The sequence below is a fragment of the Lipotes vexillifer genome, unplaced genomic scaffold (assembly GCF_000442215.2).
Source record: "Lipotes vexillifer unplaced genomic scaffold, Lipotes_vexillifer_v1.1 scaffold311, whole genome shotgun sequence".
NCBI lineage: Eukaryota > Metazoa > Chordata > Mammalia > Artiodactyla > Lipotidae > Lipotes > Lipotes vexillifer.
This window is the reverse complement of record NW_006791012.1, coordinates 7,216,665-7,222,664: the sequence shown is the minus strand read 5'-3', so window position 1 is coordinate 7,222,664 and position 6,000 is coordinate 7,216,665.

The following is a 6,000-nucleotide window of genomic DNA, read 5'->3' as shown; positions in this document are numbered from 1 at the left end:
ATTTGTGTCCAGCCTACTTCCCCCTAGTTACTTTCCTGACTTTCACATCTTTGTTAATGCTTTTCTTCTTTGGTCTGGACTGACCTCTCCCATTTCTACCTTCAAAGCCCAGTTCTCTCCTTTCATATCTCTTCAACCAACGTCTTCTTTTACTCCTATGAAATGATTCATTCAACCAATATTTTTTTCCCCCTATGTATTAAGAATGACACTACTGGGCTTCCCTGGTGGCGCAGTGGTTGAGAGTCCACCTGCCAATGCAGGGGACACGGGTTCGTGCCCCGGTCCAGGAGGATCCCACATGCTGTGGAATGGCTGGGCCCGTGAGCCATGGCCGCTGAGCCTGTGCATCCGGAGCCTGTGCTCCACAACGGGAGAGGCCACAACAGTGAGCCCCGCATACCGCAAATAAAAAAAAAAAAAAGAATGACACTACTTATATACCATCCTGGGAAGAATCAAGAAAATAGTCACTCAAGTCATTTTGTGTTCTGCAGTTCATATGAGGAACCCTAGTTGAAAAAGACTAATAATAGATATGCAAACCGAAGTTAGAGAGTATAAAAGACTTGCTCAATCTACAGCATATGGAAAAGCTAAAGACGGGAAATTCCTGTGCTAAATAGTCCCTAGTGTTATTATATAAACTCATCTATGGGAACCATGAAAAAATAAATCCTTTTAATTTCTCCCCTTCTTACCCCTGCCCCCATTCATGCAACCAGTATTTATTGAGATCTGCTGTGTGCTAGGCACTGGGGATTCTACAATGCACAAAAACAGATCAACAGTTAGTTGTAAGCTATCATACTTACCTTTGTGTTTGCTGCAACAGTGGCTTTCAAACACTAAAAAAAAAAACCCAAACCAAAACAACAACCAACTCACTCAATATAATCATAACATACCCCACACATGTGATGATTTAAGAAGCAATGTTTACCTTTACCACACGTAATCGCTCTAGTATTTAAACTCTATTCTCTTTCATTGAGATAACACTGATGGCGGATATGCCTGTTGAACTGTTTTTACAGCCTACTAATAGGTTGGAAAGGCATGTTTGAGAAATATTCGTTCCCTTTTCCATTCAGTTATCCAAACAAACATTTCCTGGTGCCTACTGTGTGCTGGGCACAGCTCAGAGCCCGAGAGCAACACAGGCTCACAGTGCACTACAAGCTCTGGTGGGGTGGGGGGCAGGTGTGCATACTGGTGAATAAATATTAATGCAATTAAACTAAACTGAGAGATAGGCATCAGAATTATAGAAATAAATCAGAGTGGTGACTTCCATAAAAGCAGAATCTTAGCCTCTAAAAGACCTGTTGTGGTGTGAGACTTGAATCAAAGTCCTGATTCTAGTGCATTGCTAACGAAAGTCAATCCTGGATACAATCTTTTCTTCTGTCACTAGACAGAGAAAGTGTGGTGCAGGTGTGTTTAGAAAAGGTGACAATGATTTGGTCTTACCCTGGTATAGATGGGTTATGGGAAAAAAGACATTCTTACAGCATTTTGCATTTCTTCCCCCAAAGCCTGTCAGTGTCATCACCCTCACTTTGCTGCAGGTGAGATGCCACCTGAAGTTGTCCAACTTGCCACCTCATTCATCTCTTCTCCCTCCTCTCCAAATCAAACTGATCAAAACCAAGCTTGCTATGGAAACATCCATCCTTATCCTTTCTCCTTGGGTCTTCCTATCCCAGGATGAGCCCCACCTGCTTTTGGACTCATCTCTTCCCATTGCTTCTGGGGCTTTGCTTTACCACCTGGCCCTCTTTTCACCAGCTAGTCCCCATCAGCATGTGAAAACATTTAAAAGGAAAACGCAAAATCTCCTTTCACTCCATATCCGTATCCAGCTACTATCCATTTCCCTTATCCATCCTGTCAAACATTTTTTTTTTTTTTTTTTTTTGCGGTATGCGGGCCTCTCACTGTTGTGGCCTCTCCCGTTGCGGAGCACAGGCTCCGGACCCACAGGCTCCAGACGCGCAGGCTCAGAGGCCATGGCTCACGGGCCTAGCCGCTCCGCGGCACATGGGATCTTCCCGGACCGGGGCACGAACTCGTGTCCCCTACATCGGCAGGCGGACTCTCAACCACTGTGCCATCAGGGAAGCCCCCTGTCAAATATTTTGAAAGCATGGTCTCAACTTTCTCACTTCCTCTGTCCACTGTGACCCGGCTTCTGCCCCAGTCGTTCACTGAAACTGCTCCCTGCAAAGGGCCCAATGGTCCTCCTGTCAAATCCAAAGAACAATTTATTATCCTACTTGCCCTCTTCCACATCTAACACTGCTGACCTCTCCCTTCATCCCAACCCTTGGCTTCCATGATCAAATGTCTTCTCTGTTTTCTTCCTCCTTCTTTTGGTTTCCCTTTTCAGGCTCCATTTTTCTGCCCATCCCCTGTATGCTGATCTCCAGGGTTATCACCTAAGCCCTCCACCAGCCCCTTTTCATTCTAGTCTCTCAGAATGATGGTGACTAAGCAAGGTGCAAGTCCCAGGCTCTGAAAAACACTTCCTCCACTGCACTCCCATATCACGGGTTCCACTTTTAATGCCTCTCAGATCTGTCACCTCCTCTCCACTCTGACAAATATCCCCCCTTCCAGTTTTTATCCCACTCCTGTCCATTGTTCAAATTGTCCTAAGAATGATTTTTCTAAAACACAAGTCCGATCACGTTATTTCTCCATTTAGATGACCTCAGTGGTTTCCTGTTGCCTACAGAACAAAGTCCATGATCCTCAGCAGGGCAAATGAGGCCTTTCATGAGGGGGCAATTTGCCCCCTTGCAGCCTCATCTCCTGTAGCCCTCCTTACATGACTGTTAGAGCCCCCTTGGTGCAGTATGATTCTCCATGCTTCTGTGCCTGGGGACTTGCTAGCTCCCCTTTGCTCTCTTGAAGACAAGAGTCCTCACTCTATAAGCCTCCTCTGAGAAGAGAACTACACAAGCACCACACTCCCTAAAGGAGAATTAGGCACTTTCTTCTCTGTGTTCCCAGGGCACACTGGATTTACCATGAAGGTGAATTCACACTCGTCTCCTCCACTGCTGCCTGAGCCCCAGGTCTTATTTTCGTGATCACTCCAGCATACAGCAGACTTGGACACACAGTAGATGCTCGATAAATGTTGTGGTGTAATTTTTACCCACCCTAGTACTGGATGGTTACAAAACGCTAGAACCCATGCTTTGACCCTGAAGATGTTTTGACTCAATTTTCTCCCCCAGTTTTTCTTTTGAAGATAATCTCAAACTTACAGAAGAGTTGCAAGAATAGTTCAAGGAACCCTCAGATACACTTCGCCTGGATTCACCAGGTGTCAACCTTTGCCACCTTGCTTTATCTGCTTTTCTCTGAGTTAATTGTAGACATCATGACAATTTACCATAAATATTTCAGCATGTAATCTCCAAAGAACAAGAATGCTCTCGTTTGTAACCAAAGTTTAACTGCTCAGAAGATTTAACATTGGCACAACATTATCCAGTACGCAGTCTGAAATGCAATTTAAATTTCCCCAATTATGTCATTTTAAACCGTTTGTTTTGGATCCAGGAGCTCATTTAGGATCAAGCATTGCATCTATTGCCACCTCTCTTTAGTCTTCTTTTGACATTCATGAAATGTTTATTTTTGTAGAGTTTAGGCCAGATCCATTTTGCAGAATTTCCCTCAGGAATGCTACTTAGGTGATGGTGTACACATGTCAGTTTGCTCCACTGATGCTGAGTTTGACCATTTGGTTAAGGTGGTTAGTTGCCAGATTTCTCCCTTGTAAAGATTACTTTTCCCTTTTGAATGTAGTTAGTAAGTAAACTGAGCAGGGGTATGTTTGATATACCTCCATATTTCATGATTATCCTCTTCCCCAGCAACATTTTACTCATTGATTTAGAGGTTGTTTTTCGAAAATTTTTTTATTGTGGTAAAATACACATAAAAAAATTTACCATTGTAACCATTATGTGTACAGTTCAGTGGTGTTAAGTACATTCATAATGTTGTGCTACCATCACCACCCTCCATCTCCAGAATTTGTTTCATCTTGTAAAACTGAAATTCTATACCCACTAAACAATAACTCCCCACTTCCCTCTCCCTGCAGCCCCTGGCAACACTGTTCTGTCCCTATGATTTTGACTACTCTCAATACTTCATATACCATAAGTTTTCTTGTCTTACCCCAGGTTCCAATGATACATATCTCACTATGTGCTGTTCCATTGGTAATATTCTTTATGAACTGGATAAAAGATGAACAGCTAATTCACAAGAAAACAGTACCCACTAGTATTGCCTATCCAATTCTTTTCTGATACCTTGTGTTAGTTGTCCATGCGTTTGGTGAAGTGTAAAAGGTGAAATCAAAATGTCATTTTGTCTGGGGTTCAAAACACTTGGTAAACAGTCTGCTTACAAAACTGTTGTAACTTTTTGGAAAATGACGTTGGAATGTAGTAGCTCCGGTAAGCAAATGGAGAAAGTATTCTCTACCAGTTTATTTCATTGAGGAGAACAGACCACAGGCAGAGGACAGTCCATCACAGTGGAACAGAACAGTGAGGTACTTCCAGACTTCCAAAATCCCATACCTGTTCTGCCTGCTAAATAAATATCCACAGACCTGTCAGCAACATTTCCCAAATAGTTGGCGCAAAGTTTTTGCTGAAAGGTGAAAATTCGTTAAAGGAATCATTAATATCCACTTAACTTTTGTAAAATTGAATCGAGCTGCAGTAATATACGCTTGCAATCACATTCTTTTGTCATCTAGAAAGGACTATTACATGAATAAAATGTAAACATTCCCGAAGTAACTGGGAACTTGGTAGCTCGTGCTACTTGGACAGGTGGCGGGAAGGCGTGAGACTTGGCGTCCAGGAGAGAGCCAGAGTGCACCAACTCCGTAGGAACTTTCAACAGAAAACGAATACGGTGTAAAGACGGCGCGCTCCGCCGAGACCACCTCCGCCTCGCATCGTGGGCGCGCTCCGACCTCAGCAAGTCGGTCGCACAGCAAACAGGGTGACCAAGTGCTCGCGAGGGTAGTGTCCTCGAGAGGACCGAACACCGTCAGCACGGCCGGTGGCAACCCGACGGCCGTTTCCTGTCTGCAGCCCTGGTGCAACTCTCAGGCGCCCGTTACTCAACGCCCCGCTTGCCAGCACTGAAGGTCATCGCTGCAGTAATAATAACGAACCGTTGAGAGGCGTCCGGCCTTCCCCAGCCCGTGCACTTGCGAGACCCGCGGCGGAGCCCAGGGCCTCCGCAAACCCCACCCGGCCTCCCAAGTCGCCCCCTCCCCAGCGCCGTGGCTCGGGCGCTTAGCCTACCCACCGCCGCCCACCACGCGGGTCTCCTGGACCCCGACCCCTCCCCTCCTGGCCCGCACCCGCCTCGGGCCCGACCCCCTCCCGGGGGCGGGCTTCCTGAGCAAACAGTACCCACTAGTATTGCCTATCCAATTCTTTTCTGATACCTTGTGTTAGTTGTCCATGCGTTTGGTGAAGTGTAAAAGGTGAAATCAAAATGTCATTTTGTCTGGGGGTCAAAACACTTGGTAAACAGTCTGCTTACAAAACTGTTGTAACTTTTTGGAAAATGACGTTGGAATGTAGTAGCTCCGGTAAGCAAATGGAGAAAGTATTCTCTACCAGTTTATTTCATTGAGGAGAACAGACCACAGGCAGAGGACAGTCCATCACAGTGGAACAGAACAGTGAGGTACTTCCAGACTTCCAAAATCCCATACCTGTTCTGCCTGCTAAATAAATATCCACAGACCTGTCAGCAACATTTCCCAAATAGTTGGCGCAAAGTTTTTGCTGAAAGGTGAAAATTCGTTAAAGGAATCATTAATATCCACTTAACTTTTGTAAAATTGAATCGAGCTGCAGTAATATACGCTTGCAATCACATTCTTTTGTCATCTAGAAAGGACTATTACATGAATAAAATGTAAACATTCCCGAAGTAACT